This window comes from Bufo gargarizans, chromosome 2 (genome assembly GCF_014858855.1).
Source record: "Bufo gargarizans isolate SCDJY-AF-19 chromosome 2, ASM1485885v1, whole genome shotgun sequence".
Taxonomy (NCBI): domain Eukaryota; kingdom Metazoa; phylum Chordata; class Amphibia; order Anura; family Bufonidae; genus Bufo; species Bufo gargarizans.
The window spans coordinates 264,068,835-264,080,976 of NC_058081.1; the positions used below are offsets into that span (position 1 = coordinate 264,068,835).

The window sequence follows — 12,142 nt, forward strand, 5'->3', positions numbered from 1 at the left end:
ATTCTAATCGTGAATTTTTATCGCAAATTTTCCATGCAAATGGTTTTTCAGCCAAAAAATAAGGCAGATTCTGCTCATTTGCATGTCTTTCCCATATGCCCATAATTATGCAAATGAGTTTACATTACAAAACTGTATAGAAAGGTTATTGAATATTATGTTAGGACAATCAGAAAACTTGTTGTCACCCTAATGATATTGATCTACGTGCGCAGGTTTACCCAAAGCCATCCAACAGATATGAAGCAACTTTGAGTCTTACTGGCTCTCAGTTAGATGAGAGCTGGTTTGGAATGTTGCATAGTGCATAAGGCTGCCATTGTAAAGCCTCTTTCACACGAGCGTCATATTTTTGGCCCAGATAAGAGGCGGGTGTGTTGCGGGAACACCCGCAATTTTTCTTCGCGAGTGCAAAACATTGTATTGCGTTTTGCACTCGCGTGAAAAAAATCGCGCATGTTTGGTACCCAAACCCGAACTTCTTCACAGAAGTTCGGGTTTGGGATAAGTGTTCTGTAGATTGTATTATTTTCCCTTATAACATGGTTATAAGGGAAAATAATAGCATTCTGAATACAGAATGCATAGTATAACAGCGCTGGAGGGGTTAAAAAAAATAAAAAAATTAACTCACCTTAGTCCACTTGATCGCGAAGCCCGGCATCTCCTTCTGTCTCCTTTGTTGAATAGGACCTGTGGTGAGCATTAAATACAGGTAAACGACCTTTGATGATGTCACTCCGGTCATCACATGGTACGTCACATGATCTTTTACCATGGTGAATCACCATGGTAAAAGATCATGTGACGTACCATGTGATGACCGGAGTGACATCATCAAAGGTCCTTTACCTGTATTTAATGCTCACCACAGGTCCTATTCAACAAAGGAGATAGAAGGAGATGCCGGGCTTCGCGATCAAGTGGACTAAGGTGAGTTAATTTTTTTATTTTTTTTAACCCCTCCAGCGCTGTTATACTATGCATTCTGTATTCAGAATGCTATTATTTTCCCTTATAACCATGTTATAAGGGAAAATAATAATGATCGGGTCTCCATCCCGATCGTCTCCTAGGAACCGTGCGTGAAAATCGAACCGCATCCGCACTTGCTTGCAGATGCTATGCGATTTTCACGCACCCCATTCACTTCTATGGGGCCTGCGTTGCGTGAAAATCGCACAATATAGAGCATGCTGCGATTTTCACTCAACGCACAAGTGATGCGTGAAAATCACCGCTCATGTGCACAGCCCCATAGAAATGAATGAGTGCGGGTGCAATGCGTTCAACTCACGCATCGCATCCGCACGGAATACTCGTCCGTGTGAAAGGGGCCTAAGGTATGCTGACTGTTATCTGTCTCATGGATGGATTGTTGTCTTGCACATACCTGGCTTTTGGCATATAGCCTTTGTGTGGTTGTCTGTTGTATGTCATAGGTAATGGGAGTCCAATATATATCCATATATATACCTGTTGATGAAGGCACATCGCCGAAACGCGTCCTGGTTAAAGGACTATTTTCATTTATGGAATAAAGGATATCTGATTTGCATCAAGACACGACTGCTGGGATTTCTCTTTTTCACATTGCTGTAGATCGACGTCCGCTCCCGTGCAGCGTGCATCTGAGTGAGTGCTGGTTTCTCCACACTAAAACAATATACATCCAGACATTCTCCCAATGCTGTTTACAAACTTTTTTGGTGGGATTTCCATCAATTTTTAACTTATTTTTGTGAACCAGACACCCTATTCTCTTCTGAGCAGGGGGTGCCTGGGTTTCTCCCATTGACTTCCATTGTGCTCGGTAGAGCACACGAAGACTTTGGTGCTCGATCAACACTAGTTATTATGTCTATAACCAAATTCAGAAACAAGGATCCAATCAATAGATAGCTTGTTTGTTACTTTTAACCCAATACACTGTAACAGTATTGGCTCTTTTCTTTGGGCTTTCCATTCTTTTCCACCCCCCAGCTTTCACTTCATATTTTTTTTGAGAATGCCAATTGCAAATTCAATGCAATATCACAACATGATAGCAAAACCCTCTAAAATCTGTAGTTTAAATGATAACCACCGGGTGGCCACACATAGACAAATATAACAAATATAGTATGCAATCCTGATCTTTTTTTCAAAGCTAGTCATCTCATGCCATACTTCTTCTGATAAGTAAAATTAAGAGAAAAGGTAAGGAAGGCCACATCTGTAATTCTCACTACTGAACTCCTACAAGCCTGAAACAATAATTTGCAAGCCTCGATATATAATTATCTAATATTATATTGTGTGTGTGCTATAAAGTGGACTTTCTGAATGGATCAAAAATGTTCACTAGTCTCTTGAGTAGGTCAGGCATAAGTGCTAGCTAAAAAATATCCTTTATGGAATCTGAAGGACCCCCAGGTTAAATTTTGAAACAAAAACTCTTTTTTTTTTTTTTATAACAGAAAACTTTCTAAGTGTACTTGACATTTAAGATTAACCCCTTCCCAACTAGTGTCACATATATATGGCGCTGGGCTGGACTTGAAGATGGCTTCCGCTTGTGAGCGTGGTGGGTGCCATAGATGCTAAGTGCCTGCTGTTTTAAACAGCAGACATCTGGGGCTAATGTATGGGATCAACGATAACTTTCATATACAGTTAACTCCTCAGATGCTGTGGTCAAATGTGACCATGGCACCCAAGAGAGGAAAAAATCGAAAGTGCGCACTGGCTCCCCCTGAATTATCTGAGGCTGCCACACATTAGTTCCTATGGAGCCAGGATAATACATTGGAGTCTATGAGAGAAGCAATCTGATGATTGCCTCCCTATGGGAGCTATAAAAAGTATGAAAATAAATGTTTTTTTTATAGAATTTTTTTTTAATTTTAAAATTTCTTTCTCCAAAATAAAAATAAAAATACATAAACAAAAAAGTAAACATCCTGGGCATTGCTACAAGACAAACCCCACATACTATCCATCCCATATAGCAAAAGGTGAAATCGAAAAAAAAAATCTAAATTGCCGATTTGTGTGCATGAGCACTGATAAGTTTTAAAAGAGCAGCCTTTACCCTGCACACTTGTTAGCAAAGCTAAACTAATATAAAAATGCATCGTGTTGCATTTATTAAAAATGTTAAATTATCAAAATAAACTTACTTGCAAAACGTTTTTCACTCATGCATTTGTGTATTGTCACATCCAATATTTGGAGATGTAGCAGTGTTTTAATAAATCTGTTAAAGAAGCAATCTAGTGTTTTTTTTATTTTATGTCATCTGCTACTCTCACAACCATGAAAACAATAAATGTATTAAAAATTGTAAATCTGGTGCCTAATTAAATTTTCCAGCAATGGCTGCATTTCCATCCATGACCCACTTTGGTTTGTTTTTCTACTAAGGCATGCCTATGCAGCCTCATGCCTTGAAACTGCTTCTACAATTCCCATCCTGCCTCAGTACTACAGTTGCAGATGGCAGAGCTTTGGTACTGTCATGGGGTACGGTGGTGTTTAAGTGGGAATAAAGGACTAGAGCAAATTAACTGTACCAGTGAGGTTAGATTGTAGTACACTAGAGGTCAAGCACATTGGCTAAGTATAACATTGTGGCAGGTCAGAGTGAAGTCCCATGACTGACAATTCTTATCACACTATGGGCTGAAGTAATTAAAAAACATTTCCAAAGTGCTTCTTTAATCCTTGGGTTGCTTACTCACTGAGATAAGTGTTAGTTAAGGCAATGTTGTAGGTTTACATAGAGTATTATGTACACACTCTATCTGCAAATAGATATGTACACTACATAGAGTATATATAGAGTATATATACATTTCATACTACCCTAAACATGTTTAAATGTGTTACTGGTGGGATAAATGAATGCTAAGTTATAGATCATATTTAATTTTGGTTGGAAATAACTCTTAAGCAATGGTTAATAGGTTGTCAGTCACAGGTCTCTGAATTCAGTTCCTGCCTGAGCCTCTTATACTTCAGGGAATTCAGGTCAAATCAATTTCTTTCTACACATTTCCAAGACACATGAGAAGCATTTCGCAGTGCATCTTCCATGTTAAAATAGTGCAATAAACTATATCTTATGATATTCATTTACGTCATAAATATGACTCAGACAAGCTAATCTTGCACTTTCTATAAAAAAGAAAAGTCAATATTTCTTTAGAGAATTACTTTATAAGAAAGGAATAAATAAGGAAGACTTGGTTCACAAGCATGTCAATGTTTCCGAAGGGCTTATCATGTCTTTGCTACTGTTTTACAGAAATCCATTAGCCAAAGCTTTTAGAGGAGGAAAATAAGAAAGAAAAAAATTCATCAGACCTCAGCTCAGACTCCCAATGTTAATCATGCCTCAGCTAAGAGCTCCAATCAGACCCCCAATGATAATCAGACTTAAGAACAGACCCCCAATATTAATTAGACCCCCAATCAGATCTCAGATCGACCCCTATGTTTATAAGACCCCCAATCAAATCTCAAATCAAACCCCCATATTAACCAGTCCTCAGACAAAGAAAAATAAATACATCTACTTCTCCTGCTCCAGAAGCCACCACCGCCACTCCTAAGATCCAGCTCCTGTTCTTCTTGCCGCACTGTGCTATAACCCAACGTTACACAGCATGAGGTCACAGAGCATGCCGATGTCCTCACGCTGTGCGCAGGTCACAACACAGCATGCAGCCAATGAAGACCACATATCAGTAGTACAGATCCAACAGGGAGAGATACATTCACAGCTCCCTGTCCTCCTGTACTATGAACACGTCTGTCATGGAAGTTCTCATTAGCATTTGCCCTGTAAGATACACTAACATTGTCCCCCACTTTGGGGGGATAAGGTACATCTTATAGGGTAAAATACAGTATATACTTATATTTTTTCTGAACAATATTTATAATCAAAATTTATTGCAAGGAAATAATACATAATCATTTACATTGCTTCCATCATGTCAGTAGGTAGGGACAGGCATGGACAGTAAGCCCTAATTGGAACCTGCCCACTTTCCCAGCCTACTTGAAGCGAAAGCTCTAAATTCCAAATCCACAACTGGTCAATGTTCCCTACTCTGCTAAGGTCCGAGACAAACAACACAAAAGGACAAAAACAAGACACAGAGACAGAGTCATACAGAAATGAGTCAGAACCAGGAGGACAACAAAATACCAAATAAAAAAATAGAGAGTAGTCAAAGAGCCAAGCTGAGATCAAAACAAGATGGGAAATGCAGTACCAATACGTGTATGCTAGACAGAAAGTGGTCAAAAGGACAAGCTGAGGTAAAAACACTATTAATCCAAAGTACACAACCAGGAACACAGCTAGTGACTCAGAGACTATCACTGGCACTGGTATATGGCTAGAAAGGGGTTTAAATAGAGCACCGAGTCCCAGGATCAGAACCTGATAGGTAAGGACTTGGCCCTCCATTAGTCAGAGCATTAGCACACAGGAATAGATCAGCTGAGCAATGAGCCCACTGCTAGTCTCCTCCAGCACATGCCCACTGTGAGGAGAAAGAGCATTGCATTCTGTTGCTAAGGATGCTGTCGCATCACGAGGGGGCATGGCTTAGCAGCGTGTCTCTCCCAGCGCAGTCACGCTAAAGCTAAGATCTCACCACTGGAGCCCAGACAGATGAGGTGATTTCTTAAAAAAAATATTATAAATATATATACTGTATATAAATATATATATATATATATATATATATATATATATATATTAGTGTTGGGAGAGCATGCTCGGCCGAACACAAATTTTACTCGAGCATCGCTATGCTCGGCACATCGCGGTGTTCGGTCTAATACCGAGTGTGCTCAAGTGCAATGCTCGAGTCTCCTCCCCGCACGTTTGTTGGCTGCTACACAGCCAATAAATGTCCAAGTAAGTAATGCCATTCACTGTAATGCCATAGCCATGTTGGCTACTGGCATTACAGTGATTGGCTGGCTGGAACACGTCATTGGGTGCTATATAGTACCTGATGACAAGTTTTCGGCTCAGTCTTAGTCAGGGAGAGCTGGAGAGCAGAAGGGAGAGATAGTGAAGGGAGTGAAATAGGAATATTTTAGCTTTTATACTTGTTATAGACCTAAAAGTCCTTTTAAGGACTATTGTGTGTGGCAGCAATATATATTTTTAGCGCAACCTGCGCTAAATTGCTAAAACTTGTTAGACACCCAAAAGTCCTTTTAAAGACTATTGTGTGTGGCAGCAATATATATTTTTAGTGCAACCTGCGCTAAATTGCTAAAACTTGTTAGAGACCCAAAAGTCCTTTTAAGGACTATAGTTGTATCTGGCAGCAATATACATTTTTAGCGCAACCTGCACTAAATAGCTTGCAATTGTTTGGCTGCTGCAGACAGCGACATTATCTGCGCTACATCTACTGTGTAATGTGTGCGCAGCCTAAAAATATCTGTGACATCCAGTGTACTTTTTCCGTAGACGGTGTCCCCTGCGGACAGTTACATTACCTGCACTACATCTCCTGTATAACGTTTGTGTATCCGAAATATCACTGACATTCAGTCAAATTTTTTTGTTGCTGGTGGCAGCGACATTACCTGCGCTATATTTCCTGTATAACGTTTGCCCATCCTAAATATCAGTGACATTAATTCATTGTAATTTTTTATTAGCCGCTGGTGACAGCAATATTACTTGCGCTATACCTCCTGTATAACGTTTGTGTATCCTAAATATCAGTGACATTCAATCAGTGTAATTTTTTATTAGGCAGTGGTGACAACGACATTCATTGCGCTATACCTCCTATATAACATTTGTGCAACCTAAATATCAGTGACATTAATTCAGTGTCATTTTTTATTAGCCGCTGGTGACAGCAATATTACTTGCACTATACCTCCTGTATAACGTTTCTGCATCCTAAATATCAGTGACATTCATTCAGTGCAATTTTTTATTAGGCGGTGGTGACAGCGACATTTCTTGCGCTATAAAACCTGTATAACGTTTGGGTCACCTAAATATCAGTTACATTAATTTAGTGTAATTTTTTATTAGGCAGTGGTGACAGCGACATTTCTTGCGCTATACCTCCTTTTTAACGGGTGCACATCCTAAATATCAGTGACATTCATTCAGTGTAATTTTTTATTAGCCGGTGGTGACAGCGACATTACTTGCGCTATACCTCCTGTTTAACGTGTGCGCATCCTAAATATCAGTGACATTCATTCAGTGTAATTTTTTATTAGGCGATGGTGATAGCAAAATTACTTGCGCTATACCTCCTGTATAACGTGTGTGCAACCTAAATATCAGTAACATTCATTCAGTGTAATTTTTTATTATTATTATTTTTTATATTGACAATTTTTATTGGTTTTTATTTTTCAAGTAAACGTATTCAGTGTAATTTGTTATTAGGCGGTGGTGACAGTGAAATGACTTGCGCTATAAATCCTGTTTAAAGGGGTTGTCCGGGATCAAACTTATTTTTTTTAAAAACATCTTACTCACCTTTAGTAGCCAAGTCTATGTTCCCAAGGTGGTTTGAGGTATCTTTTACACTGGAGCATGGCTCCTACAGCCCTGAACACATTGTTTGCATATCTGTTTATCTGTTCCTTCACTTCCTGCCGCACTGCATTGTGCATCTCAGTGCAGGGCTGCATCTGCTAATTTCTCCTGTCTAACATCGTGTCCCTGCACCCGCCCCCCTCATACATATTCATGCATCCTGAACAGCCTCCACTCCTCCTTCGATCCGCCCCTCTCATACATATTCATCCTCTTGCCTCATATTCCTCCCCCATTTGTACGCCCATAAACTTCTCCTTACTTTATCTCTGGTATCTGTCATGTGCTCAGTGTTTGCAGCGCTTAGAGACAATTGGACACCGTCACACTGTAAGGGGCACGCTCCCACGTGCATCCATAAACATATCGGACACTGTCACACTGTAAAGGACACGCTACCACGTGCATCCATAAACATACCGAACACGTCACACTGTAAGGGGCACACTTCCACATGCATCAATAAACATACCAGACACCATCACACTGTAAGGGGCACGCTCCCACACACATGCATCCATAAACATACCGGACACAGTCACACTGTAAGGGGCACGCTCCCACATGCATCCATAAACATACCGGACACCGTCACACTGTAAGGGGCACGTTCCCACATGCATCCATAAGCATACCGGACACTGTCACACTGTAAGGGGCACGCTCCCACATGCATCCATAAACATACCGGACACCGTCACACTGTAAGGGGAACGGTTCCACATGCATCCATAGACATACCGGACACCGTCACACTGTAAGGGGCACGCTCCCACATGCATCCATAAACATACCGGACTCCGTCACACTGTAAGGGGCACACTCCCACACACATGCATCCATAAACATACCGGACACCGTCACACTGTAAGGGGCACGCTCCCACATGCATCCATAAACATAACGGACTCCGTCACACTGTAAGGGGCACGCTCCCACACACATGCATCCATAAACATACCGGACACCGTCACACTGTAAGGGACACGCTCCCACATGCATCCTTAAACATACCGGACTCTGTCACACTGTAAGGGGCACGCTCCCACATGCATCTATAAACGTACAGGACACTGTCACACTGTAAGGGCACGCTCCCACATGCATCCATAAACATACCAGACACCGTCACACTGTAAGGGGCACGCTTCCACATGCATTCATAAACATACCGGACACTGTCACACTGTAAGGGGCACGCTCCCATCTATATCTATCTATCTATATATATATATATATATATATATATATATATACATATTTCAAGGTAAACCTTATATACTGACCTGGCAATCAGTTGAAACCGATGTATAAACACAGGAAAGTGAAATGCACACACTGCAACTCCAAAAGGAGAATGTGCAAAAAAAGATTCATTCCAAAACACAAGTACGGGGCTTTTTTTTTTACACAATTAACATGCCATTGTCTAAATGCAATATATGCAATTAGCATGGCCATGTCATCCTGTGGTGAAAGGAATTCCTCCATTCTAAAGCCTTCTACCCCATTAGCTAGTAATTCTGATGGGAGGAATTTTCTATGCTAACAAGCATAGTAATCTTCCTCCATTCATTGCAATGCTGAAGGCCTGGTGACGTCACCGACTGGGGGCAGGGCTTAGCGCGATGTCGGCCGGACAAGTTACCGCCCCTCCAACCTCTCTGCATTATTATCTAGACTGCCAGTGACGTCACCGGGCTCTGTGAGCAGAGCTTTGCTCGCCTGCCAGGGACCCGGTACGTCACTGAACATAAGAAAATACTCACTTCCGGCCATGAATTGAAAGCAGGAAAACAGGGCTTCAGCAATATGTTCTAAAAGTACCACATGCATGTTTGTAATGTTTGTTATTAGATTACTAATAGACAAATGTCCCCAATCCCAGACAACCCTTTTAACGTGTGTATCCTAAATATCAGTGACATACGTTCAGTGTAATTTTTTATTAGGTGGTGGTGACAGCGACATTACTTGCGCTATACCTCCTGTATAACGTTTGTGCCACCTAAATATCAGTTATATTAATTCAGTGTAATTTTTTATTAGGCAGTGGTGACAGCGACATTTCTTGCGCTATACCTCCCTTTTAACGTGTGCACATCCTAAATATCAGTGACATTCATTCAGTGTAATTTTTTATTAGGTGGTGGTGACAGCAACATTACTTGCACTATACCTCCTGTTTAATGTGTGTGCATCCTAAATATCAGTGACATTCATTCATTGTAATGTTTTCTTAGGTTGTGGTGACAGCGACATTACTTGCGCTATACCTCCTATATAACATTTGTGCAACCTAAATATCTGTGACATTAATTCAGGGTAATTTTTTATTAGGCAGTGGTGACAGCGACATTACTTGTGCTATACCTCCTATATAACGTGTGCGTATCCTAAATATCAGTGACATTTATTCAGTGTAATTTTTTATTAGGCGGTGGTGACAGCGACATTAATTGCGCTATACCTCATTTTTAACGTATGTGCATCCTAAAAATATCTGTAACATTCTGTGTACTTTATTTGCGCAGACACTTACTAAACCTGCGCAACTGTATGTGTGACATACAGTCCTGATCAAAAGTTTAAGACCACTTGAAAAATGGCAAAAAATCATATTTAGCATGGCTGGATCTTAATAAGGTTCCAAGTAGAGCTTCAACATGCAACAAGAAGAAATGGGAGTGAGACAAAACATTTTTTGAGCATTCAATTTAATGAAAACAACGAATAAACTGAAACAGGCTGTTTTTCAGCTGATCAAAAGTTTAGTACCACACCTCCAAAAAAAAAATAAACCCCCCAAAACAGAAATCCAACTTCCAAACATGAACTCAGTAATAAGCAGCTCCGCCGTTATTGTTTATAACTTCCAAAATTCGTTTTGGCATGGTTGATGCAAGCGTTTCTATGAGGTGAGTGGGGACATTTCTCCAAGTGGTGAAGACTGCCGCACGAAGGCCATCTACTGTCTGGAACTGTTGTCCATTTTTGTAAACTTCCCTTGCCATCTATCCCCAAAGGTTCTCAATTGGATTTAGATCAGGGGAACACGCAGGATGGGCCAAAAGAGTGATGTTATTCTCCTCCAAGAAGTCCCTTGTCCTGCGGGCATTGTGTGCTGTAGCGTTGTCCTGTTAAAAAACCCAGTCGTTGCCACACAGACGAGAGCCCTCAGTCATGAGGAATGCTCTCTGCAACATCTGGACATAGCCAGCGGCCGTTTGACGACCCTGCACTTCCTGAAGCTCCATTGTTCCAATGAAGGAAAAAGCACCCCAGACCATTATGGCGTCCCCTCCACTGTGGCGCGTAGAAAACATCTCAGGTGGGATCTGCTTGTCATGCCAGTAACTTTGGAAACCATCAGGACCATCAAGATTAAATTTTTACTCATCAGAGAATAAAACTTTCTTCCACCTTTGAATGTTCCTTTGGTGCACCTTTGGTGCTCTCTTGCAAAGTCCAAACGAGCAGTTCTGTCTGATGGTTATGGGGCTGCAGTCAGCACCAGTAAGGGCCTTAATTTGGGTCGAGGATCGTCCAGTGTCTTGACAGACAGCCAATTGGATCCTCCGGCTCAGTGCTGATAAAAAAATTTTGGGTCATTTTAACTTGACTTTTTTGTTCCATAACCCTCAGGATCATTTAAAATTCCAAATGACTGTCTTACTGCGTCCCACCTCAGCAGCGATGGCGCGCTTTGAGAGACCCTACTTATGCAGTTTAACAACCCAACCACGTTAAAAAAGGGAGAGTTTTTTTGCCTTTGCCATCACAATGTGTGACTACCTGGCATAAAATGACAATGAATCCACATCTTTGCACAGATTTGGCCTTTTAAAGGCATGTGTTCCTAAAATTTGGATCAACTGAAAAACAGCCTGTTTCAGTTTAATCGTTATTTTCAATTAATTGAATGCTCAAAAAATGTTTTGTCTCACTCTCATTTCTTCTTGTTGCATGTTGAAGCTCTACTTGGAACCTTGTTAAGATCCAACAATGTAAAATATGATTTTTTGCCATTTTTCAAGTGGTCTTAAACTTTTGATCAGGACTGTACTTGTAAGCATATATACCATTTAATGTGTGCAAGGCGAACAGTAAGGGACGGGAAAGTGACCAAGCTGCTGATGGCGCACACAGAGGCCATGGTCCTTGGCGCGGTGAAACTGTGCCTGCTGCCAGAGCGCAAGAAACACACTGATCCACGATACCTAGCTTCATGTCCCAGTTTGTAGGGCGGCGCAAGGCACCACTCTCGAAGTCAGACCAGTGCGACCTGGTGGTCGGTTAGATTGCAGCAGATAATGCTTCCAGTTGGTTAAGCACCACCCTGTCTTCCACAAAGTCCAGTCTCAGTAGTCAAGAGTCTGTTCAACAGAACCCTTACCTTGATATTCCTTCCACCCACCATGGAGAGTCTTGGCAAACAAGTGATCCCACACTTGGATATTCCGAGGAGTTGTTTTCATTGTCATTCCTTAATTTGGGCCTCTCGGCGAGCCCACTTGAAGAGGGCCATGAGGAGATCTTGTACCCTGATTCCCAAAC

At 41.2% G+C, this 12,142-nt stretch overlaps 1 protein-coding gene across 1 annotated transcript in view; it reads left to right on the top strand.

Annotated features, from left to right (window-relative positions):
* Window positions 1-12,142, top strand: part of GRM8 (glutamate metabotropic receptor 8) — a 1,458,522-nt gene that overhangs the window by 961,304 nt on the left and 485,076 nt on the right. The window lies entirely within an intron of this gene.